This window comes from Prosopis cineraria, unplaced genomic scaffold (genome assembly GCF_029017545.1).
Source record: "Prosopis cineraria cultivar Desert tree isolate PC_DT_omini unplaced genomic scaffold, ASM2901754v1 PC323, whole genome shotgun sequence".
NCBI classification, from domain to species: Eukaryota; Viridiplantae; Streptophyta; class Magnoliopsida; order Fabales; family Fabaceae; genus Prosopis; species Prosopis cineraria.
In genome coordinates, this window is record NW_026555650.1 from 1 (window position 1) to 10,738 (window position 10,738).

The 10,738-nt window shown below is 26.6% G+C and overlaps 1 pseudogene; it reads right to left on the reverse strand.

Moving 5' to 3' along the window:
• Window positions 1–3: 3 nt before the first annotated feature.
• LOC129296400 (triacylglycerol lipase 2-like) lies at window positions 4–9,305 on the reverse strand (annotated as a pseudogene).
• Window positions 9,306–10,738: the final 1,433 nt, after the last annotated feature.

Here is a 10,738-nt window from a genome sequence, read left to right on the forward strand (position 1 = left end):
CATCAGAGGCTCATAAACGACTTCTTTTGCATTGTTAGCCAAAATGAAATCAGCATGAGCATAGTCTTCGTTAAAAACCACCATAAGCTTATCTGATCATGGTTTTTTGAGTTCGTCCAGCAAAACCTGCACGCCTCCGACATCTGATAGAATGTCGTTTTTTCCCGTAGCTGAGGAAGAGAGGCAAGTCGTTTGGAATGCTGGTCATGTCGTACACAGGAGGCCTGGATTGTCCATAATGTTGATTGTTTTGTATTGGATTTCCATAGTCATACTTCGCTATCCTTCCTGTTCTGACCACTGTTTATATCAATCAAACACAAACAAGTGAAACGACATAGAAATGATTGTTGTGTTAGGTAGGAAAACTTATGTAGTGTGAAAATTCACATGCATAATCATGCTATTAATTTTGGTTTTTTAATTTGCTTTTTTAAAAATAAGTTTCCCTAATTAAGAGGCCATTAGCATTTAGAATTGAATTAATAAAAAATGATATAATTGAGAAAGAGATATCTAATAAAAACATAACATTCAAATGGCATTAAATATAACTTGATTCTTTTATTAGATATCAAGAATGGCCTCTTATAAAAATATAAGAAATTAAATAAGTATTCTATTATAAAAATAAAGTCATTAAAACTAATGATACATAATACTTTATTTGATTGAATTGATATAATTCCATTAGATGGAGCATTGATGACGTGGTGCACTGAGCCTACCTAAGAATTTTCCATATTTTTTTCAATAAAAAAGAAATGATAATACCTGATTGTGATGATAAAAAAATTATTAAAAAAAGTTCAATTAAATAAAGCATTGTCATCACACATATAGATAGCACATATTGAACCAAAAAAAAAAAAACAAGAAGACGGAAAATAAAGAAAGAAAAAAGGAAAAAAAAAAAATATCACATCTTGTCCAAGAAGTTATGAATTGAAATTCTGAACTAATAATTCCATTGGCAACATACTTAATTAGCATTAGGAACATGCAATGATATAGTGATTCTATTTGCATTTATAAAATGAACAAGGCTTACTTTGAGAATAATGGATCAAGTTCATGGTTGCCGTTGGCTGAAGGTCACGGAATAACAAGACTTCTAGAGTTGTAGAATTAAAGCAACAGTTTGGGCCTAAAATTTGAGAGTAATTGGTATCAAAATAATAATAGGAAAAATTGCATTGAAGTTCCACATAAAGAAATATAAATGCAATTTAATTCAATTATTAATGAACTTTATAGTAATTAATTTTTTTATATGAAACTTGGTTGTAATTTTTCCCAAATAATATAATGCATTTACACACGAGCAGAAACTTACCAAAAGAAAAAAAATATTTGGCCGGTTTGATTTTGTTTAAAACATGTTTTTCTATTTTTTCCCTTAAAATTTATTGGGTAAATGTTTTAATTTAAATTTTCAAATTATTCTATTTTGAATTTAAAAAATAAAAACAACTTATAGTTATCTTCACTTTATTAAAAGTTATTATTAATCATTAGCGACCACATCTTTCGACTAATTTTTTTAACTCTAAAATTATTTTCAATTTAATATAATCAAACAAATTTCCTTCTGAAAAACAATTCCAAAAATGTATTACAAAATAGCATTAAAAAAATAAAAAAATGGGAACACGATCAAATATAGGCTCATTATAATTCTGTGTTTGACAACTTGGTAGTATTTTATATAGTTATACTGTACCTGTTAAAAGAGTCAATATGTTAGAGCAATCGATGCCTGTAACAGTGCAGAAAACCTCTAGAAGGGCTGCTTCTTGACTGTAGATATCAGTGTTGAAAGTCATTACAAAATATTCTAGATGTAATATGCATTACTTTGGTCAAATAGGTGTCATGCAAATAATTAAGAAAGTTGGACATGTGTAGATAGGGTTAAAAGACAATTATACCCTTAAATTATAGTACAGGAGTTAGAATCCTGAACTTATTTTTGTGTAATATTTTCCTTTAATATTTAAAAATGGTAACTAATGGGATTGGGTTTAACCAGAAAAACTAGTCCATCACATGATGGAGAACTAAAGTTTGAATTCTTGAGAAAGATGCTCACATTTAATGCCCTAGCATTGCTCAAGTAGGATTGTCCCCAATAGAAAATATCTATGAGCAATAAAACAAAAGGGACATTAATGGTGCACGGCCTTACTATTAACAAAACCTAATTTTTACTCTAAATTGACTAGAAAATTTTGAAAAGTAATTTTAAAAATTACAGAAAAGGATCCAAAAATAAAAATACATATAAAAAATTTATACTCCTTTTTTAATTGTTATATTCATTTTTTATGATTTTTTAGTCAAGTAACAATCAAATATAATATTTGTTAATAATAAGGATGATATTGTACATTTTCAAACATTGAAAGGAATATTATGTTTAAAAATAAATTAGGATCACAGAAGCTCCTAAATATATAGTTTAAGGACAAATCACTAATCTTATATATATATATATATATATAATTTTTATGTATTTAGTTTTGACTACCTTCTTGGAAGGAACTCGCGAAGGTTGAGCCAATAAGAGCCTACAAATATTGAAAAAAAGAAAAAAAAAAAAGCACATGTCAAGTTAATTGTTTATAATGTAATGATGAAATATATCTTGAGATAGAGAAAAAATAAGGAGCATTATACATGAAGAAGAGGAGTTACATTAGCTAGAAAGGCATTTGCAGCAAATTGTAGTAATGGCGAAGGGATATGATTGAGATGAGCAATGGGACTAAGTAAAGCCGCAGATCTGATTATGTTTACCAATTCCTTTTGTGAGAATGCAGCCAAGGCTATCACTGTCCCCTGAAATTTACTTAATAATAATTATTATTCCAACTTATATTCATAAAGAAAAAATGCTGGAATAATGAAACTTTTAAGTTTCTCAAATTTGACTTAGCTATCGATATTTAGTCTCTCAAGTTTAATTTTAATCTATTTGGTCAATTAAGTTTGTTTTATTATCAATTTGATCTATTAAATTTGTTTTAATTATAAATTTGGTCTTTATTGTTTAAAGAGGAGGTTATAAAGTTATATTTTACTAACAAGGATAACATAATATTGATGGAAGCCATGTAGACTAATGAAAAGAGCATAGTTGTTTAGGTAATTTAAATTTTAGGAAAACAATTGATAAAATTAAACTTGAAGGATCAAATTAATAATTGAGACAAATTTAAAAGAATAAAAGCTTCATAATCCTTGGAAAAAAAAAGCTGAAAAATAAAATAACAAAATGAAATAACAAAAACATTGTAAGGGATGAGATTGACAAAAATTAAACTAATTTAAGGACTAATTTATTCTTATTTGGTTGTATATGCATGTCAAGATATCAATGTACTTTGTATATTAGATTAATTTGCAAGTCAATTTGTATTTTACAATTTAAAAAACTAACATGATAATTTCAGAAAAATGTAAAGGACCTGCTTAATCAAAATTAAACTTAAGGGATCAAATAGATGATTGATACAAATTATAGGGTCTGAGTTTTATTATAAAAAATGTTTGGTAAAAAACTATGTATTTAGGATTCTTGTACGGTCTATGTAAATATCTACTAAAACAAATACATCTCTCACAGTTCAATGTTCCAACACATAAAAAATATGTGTGTCTGAACTTTATTTATTGTGACAAAATTTGAATAATTGAAATGGGGAAAAATAATTAAGATACTAACCTGGGAATGCCCTGTATAATATATTTTTTGCCCAGTGTGGTTGTACACGTAATGAACTAAAGCATGAAGATCATAAGAGGACAATTCTTCCCATGACCACTCCCAATAGGCCTAAATATTTTTGGAGAACATAAATAAACAAGTAGTATATCAATAAAACATGATACCTAATTACAAAGCTTAAATTTATTGTGTTTGAATCTGAAGATTTGAATTTAAATTTGATTTGAAACAAATATCTTATTTAGATGTAAAAAGTATATGGATATCAATTGTTATAATTTTTTTAATTTTAATTCCCTCATATCTTATTTATTTAAATTTCAATTATTTTAATTCTCTCATTTTTTCTTCTTGTACGTTTTTACTATTGATGTGGATTTATTATTTTCGTCTCATTTCCTACCAGTAAAAAAAAAAATAGAAACGATCATCACTTTTAATTTTTTATTGTGCTTCGAATATCAACTCATTTGATTTCTTCTTCCTTTGAAATTTTTTACATTATCTAAACAAAATATTTTAAATATATAGGTATTTTAAGTATGATATTCTAAATTTAAAATTCAAATTTAAATCTATCGATCCAAGTGCTACATAAATTATCTTAGGGAAAAATTTGTGTGATCATACTTTGCATTAATACTTTCTATTCCTTTATAATAAGGGTAGAATGACAATAAAGTTTGAAGGGAACCAATTAATTCTGCTTAAATCCTAACTAATTTCAGAATATTAACAAACTTCCATGTATTGTTTGACAAATCTGATTGTAAAGAAGTTGACTTAAATACCCTTAAGTTAAACATATAATTAAAATTTAAAAAATAAGTTACAAATTTATTAATCAAAATTGTAAAATTGGGAGTCAAAGTTGCAAATCATGTTCCTTGTTAAAGTTGAGATAACAAGTTGCAAATGCATGAGAGAATGAAATTGCAAAAATGTTACCAAGGGTATTTAGATTTTTCCCAATATATCAAAATGTTACTTAAGGATCAAATGATATTCTAAAATTGATTGGGACTTTGATTAAATAAATTAATCCCTTGGAACTTATCTATCATTCTCCCTATATTTATTGAATTTTATTATATATATATATATAAAAGAAAATTACCCTATCAATTGGAGAAAGAGATGTGTGGGCACTGCTATATCTGGTGCCACGTGTATTGCCAAGCCACACATCAAACCCATTGTCGGAAGATAAATGCCAATGATTCATCAGGAGAGCTGAGAAGCCATGATACTGCATCCTAAAGCGCCACAAAACACAGCATAATTTTTAATTAAAGTAATTAATAAAGATGATGATAGATATGCACATTAATAAATTAAAATAAGAAAATAAAAAATATTTTGCATCGAATAATTAATTAAGCTTACAACAAAGAGGCCATGTTGTAATAGAACAGGTGGCTTATCTGCTTTTTTTGCCAGATCGTCCTTCTGGAATCCTCTGTAAGCTCAAGATGTAACCATCCTTTGTGGTCACCTGAATCAGCAGAGATATTTGAACGTATGACTTTGTAAGTAAAGTTGATAAGTATACTGGACACTCAACAAGGTTCTTATATTGACAATGAAATTATACCCATAACTTTATAGGTTAGTATTTATTAGCTAACAAGTCATGGTTTAGCTAGCTTATAGTGTTATGCAAAAGTTTGTTATACAAATCAGATGGTGATTTCAAAGGAAAAATTAATCTACAGGTTCTACTTTTCACCATTTTGAATTAGGTTCTTATAGCTTATTTATTTTAATTAAAAATTGATTTGATACTTTTATCTGAAAATTTTAAAAGAAAATTTGATTTGATACAATAATGTTTACGTTTCTTAATTTTTGCATGAAAATTAATATATATATATATATATAAGTTATTTAGAAAATATAATTTAATTATATAAATTTGGAGTTACAAAAATTATGCAATTAATTCCAAAGTTCATATAATATTTAATAAGAATATAAAAGTGCATAATTTTATTTTTAAAAGAAAAAATTCAAAGATTTTAACTTGTAGGATTAATATATTTAATTGACAAAACTATAAGGGTTTAATTAAAATAAAATAAACTATAAGGATATTAATTCAAAATTAAAAAAAACTATAAGGACTACCAAATTAATTTTTCCTTTTTTAAAACATATGTAATGGATAATGACTAGAGCTTGAAAAATAATTTTTGTTTTTAACATATTTATAGTAAAAAATTCACTGAACTATAATTGAAAATTAATTATTTAGGATGTGTTAAAAATAAAATAACACTTTAAACAAGGAAGTTAATTAAGATTATGAATGGCTTGAATTTCTTTTCAGGTTTCTCACAATATATCTGTAATCACCCATTGCTGCTTTTATATTAATTAATTATGGGCCTAGGACCACCACCAGATTACCAATCCCATCCTCCCCCCCCCCCTCCAAATGTCAAATTTTATATCAAGTATATTTGATTATTGTCAAATTTATCAAAATAACTTAATCGAATTAGTCAAATATATCCAAAACTTTATATATTTCTCCTAATCTATTTTCTAATTACTAGACGTAAGATTTTTTTTCTGATCTAATATCCGCAACATGACTAAAATGCCATGCATTAATAGAAGAATAAAGGGAACACTAATTATAAATATAAAATAATAATTAAACCTTGTGTTCTTCGCATGTGTAGCCTTGTGTCTCTACCATTGATTTGCAAATACCATCACTAGAACTTGAGGCAAATGCAGGAAGTGATTCAATTCCTTGTGCAGCTGAAATGTAGAACATGAATATTATCAAAAGCAAAGTTAATAATATATACTATCAGCCATATTTGCTAAATGTATGGCGATATATGCTTCATGAAATGCACAAAAAATGAAACATTTTATAGTACTCAAATTGTAGCATGCACCATATGTAAGGACATTAATAATAATAATGCTGATGTTGTTTCAACCAACAATAAGTTATTGGGAACGTTTAACGATGAAGCGTTATTAGATGATTAATTAATCTGATTTACTAACTGAAACACAATATTTAACGAACAATTTATTCAAAATTTAATATAACGCATATTATCAACCAGCAGTGGCACTTGAATTTGTGTAAACTGCACGTGGTTGTATAAATTTTATTTAAGAATGCCTGCTTGTTTACTTTTTTTCCTTCTAATAATTCTTTTGAAATATTATATGAATTTATAATTTTGTTCTTTTTGTTTTTGACCGGCAAGGAAACTTCATATCATTTAAGAGACAAAACGTAAAGCATGCACCATAAGGACATTAATGTTGATGTTTCAGTCAAAATAAGTTATTGAAACGTTTAAGGATGAGGCGTTGATTATTAGATGATTAATTAAGTTGATTTCATAAATGAGCCACTATTTAATGAAAAATTTATTCAAAATTAAAATAACGCATACTCCTGTATGAACCCACACTTTGCGAAAATCTGCATGTGGTGGTATGAATTTTATGGAATAAAATGCATAAAACTTCTCTAAATTTTAGGGCAGTTGCATATAACCTCATTCACTTTTAGTATTTAAAATTAACTCTCAAAGCATTTAATTTTATTTTTCAAAACCCCTACTGTTAATTAATTATGTTATATTATTTATAAAGTTTGCCATGTCAGATTAAGAAAAGCCACATAGAAACTTATGTGGCATTTTATGTAAGAAAATAATAAATTTATAAAAATTATATTATTTTTAAATATTTAATTTGTATTAATTTTATCCATTTTTTTATTATCAACAATACATAATTTTTCTGTATTAAAGGATAAACTTTTCTTTCATAATTCTATCAATGATAACTTTTAGATTTTTTATTTGTTGAATATAAAACCTATTTTAATTGATAAAGAATAATAAAATTATATTTTTCTATTAAATTATATTAATAATTAATAATGAAAACAAAGCCGCTCAACTAAAAAAATAATGAAAGCATTACCTTGCATGTTAAAAGTAAAAAGTTATAACTTTGCCCCTCTTAAAATTGTGGGTAACAAATAAACAAAAAATTTTTCTATACCATGTGGCATGTGGATTTTATTAATATGACTTGACAAACTTGTTTAATAACAAAGTTAACTAATGATAGGAGCTTTGAAAAATAAAGTTGAAGGTTAGGTGAGTTAATTTTAAAATTTTAAAAGTGAGAGGGTCATTTATTTAACAATGCCCTTATTGTTTATTTGCTTTTATACTTTTGGAATATTATATAAATTTATAATTTGTGCTATAGATAAATAATACTCCCTTCATTCAAAAATATAAGGCATTTTTAACTGAATCTCCACCTAATAAAGTAGTTATTTATTTTCAAACTAACCATATCTTTTTATATTTACTCCTATTAAACACCCCATAATAAATATAAAGTCATTATCAAAGGGCACTTTTGAAAAAAAAGATAATTGTTACATTTTAAAAGATTAAAAATATTTTATATTTTTTAACATCGAACTTCTCAAAAACTATCTTATATTTTTAAACGAAAAGAGTAACATTTCTTTCCCAGATGATGTGGATCCTCTATCGACTCTCAGAATCAGATTCACTTCTTTTTGTCAAATTGTGTTAGCTCCTTCACCATATGGCATTTTTGTGTAAATATTTTGTGTTTGTAGTATTTTTGTCAACAAATCTCCTCTACTCTACATATTCCAATTTGGGCTTTGGGGCCACAATATTGATTATCTGTCCCCTCCATTCCAATTTTTGGTAAATTTCCTTTTCCTAACCCAGTCACATTCTAGAAAATTTTTTGCACGGATTTAGCGTATTAGATCATCCAAATACTATATAATAAAAATAGTCATATTACTCAGTTCAATCAAATAAAATATTATACATTATTAACATTTTTGATGAATTATTTTTAAAATAGAGTGCTTGTTTAATTTTTATCTTTTCTCTTTCTATCATTATCAATGACGAAATTATTTATATTACAATAATCTAACATGACATATTTTTATTAAATAGATTATATGAATGATGTGGTACAACAAATGCATGTAACTTTTTTGACAAACGATGAATGACATGTGTACCAATTTGTCCATGCAAAATTTCTCGCCCGTAGAAAATAATCTCAATTCATGCTATATTTGGTAAAGTGTCTATCTAGCTAGAATATCAGTATATCACATGAGGCTTGAGCAATCTCAAATGATGATTAAGACGATTGCATTGTAATACTGGTTTATTGACTTCATTCATACATTATCTACAACAGTCATTAAATGCCCATTTATTTTGGTTCTGCCGGTTGCAGCAATCTGCATATTCAGAAACCGTACGTATTAACGAAGCATGGTACGTAGCATGATTGATTGTCGAGATTGACTTTAATTAGGGATGGACTAGAATATTTTGGAATTTGGTTTATTTTAACGTAATTATAGGTGTAAATTTTTATATTTGTATTCAACATAACTGCAAGAAGATTTTTAGGAAAATGACAAATAAATCTCTTCAAAATAAGCAGATGATAAATAAGTATAAGAAATGGGGTAATTATTATATTTTGAAGTTGCTAAGGACTTACCTGACATAGTCCCTAAGAAGAGAGAATAATTTTTTTGGTTACATTTATAAGTCACCCATTAAATATTAGTTAGAGAAAGTATGTATTAAATTATGTTAGTAGAAAAAGCAAATTTAGATCCTTAGTTCTATTAAAATATATTGAAAGGAGTATATGAGATTAGAAGAGTAATTTTCTGGGAAATTACATTATTGAACATCAGCAAAATATTAAAAGGCGTCTGTTAAAATCTAAAATGAATTTGTTAATTATAAAGGTGAAATTATTAATATAGAAAGCACAACTATTAGTTTAGTTATACAATAATAAGTACTATGTTCTTATATAACAACTTCAATTCATGATTAAGAACTTTAATTTATGGACTAACAACAAACGCTAACCATAGTTTCAGTTTAGTCATGCAATAATTAACTATCATTCCTATATTAAACAACTATACATTGTTATTAACAATTTTAGTTTACATTTTAAAAATTATGTTTTCCATTATGTTTTTCATATGCATGTATTTGTTTTAATCTTTCTCTTGTAAAGTAATGTAGAAATTTAAAATTATTTTTTTAGAAACTACGTAGTGTGTGTATATAATTTCTTTTGCCAATTATATATACGCACATACTCCTAAGGCCTTATTGTATTCTTCATACTTTAACTTATATTTAATCGTCATCATTCTATTTCTTTTTTCCATTCCCTATCATTCATTTCTTTTCATTATTTTTCCACAAACCAAAACGACTCCTTATTGATTGAAAACGAGGATTGCATAAATAATACTTTCATTAGGGAAATTTTAGTTGCGTTTTAGAAAACTAATCAAAATCAATTGCCTTTCTGTTTATTCACACTTCTATAATGATTCTAAATCAATTGAAATCCAATCCACTAGGGATTCAACCTAAGTTGCACCATATACTATATTATGATAGACACTTAGTTTAATTTAATGCAATAACAACTAGTTCATTTAAATTAACAAAGAAAGTTTATGTGTAGCTTGAAAGTTGCCTAAAAATGAAATCTTGAACTAGCTTCGATGATGTGTTAAAGAAATTGTTAACGCATTAAAATGGAAGCAGAGAATAATGGTAGTTCAAGGGTATTTTAACATGATAGCACAATTATGTTAACATGTTAATCTGGCCAAGGCTATGGAGAAAGTTTTCAAAATAGACATTTTAACGTTTTAGCAAGAATAGGTTCACTAGTGCTAAATATAATTTTAATAACATAATTTTTGCAATAATTGTATAAAGAATTCGTAAATATGGTGTAAAAAGGATACTCAACAGACGCCTCATCTTCATGGGCCATGCATGCCTCTTTTCTTATTGGGCCTTGCTCATATTATAAGCTACGTTTTCTTCCCCTAATATTTTAAGCTAACTTCAAACACCTTATTATATCAGTACTCTCAATTTTACAGATACTCCCTCC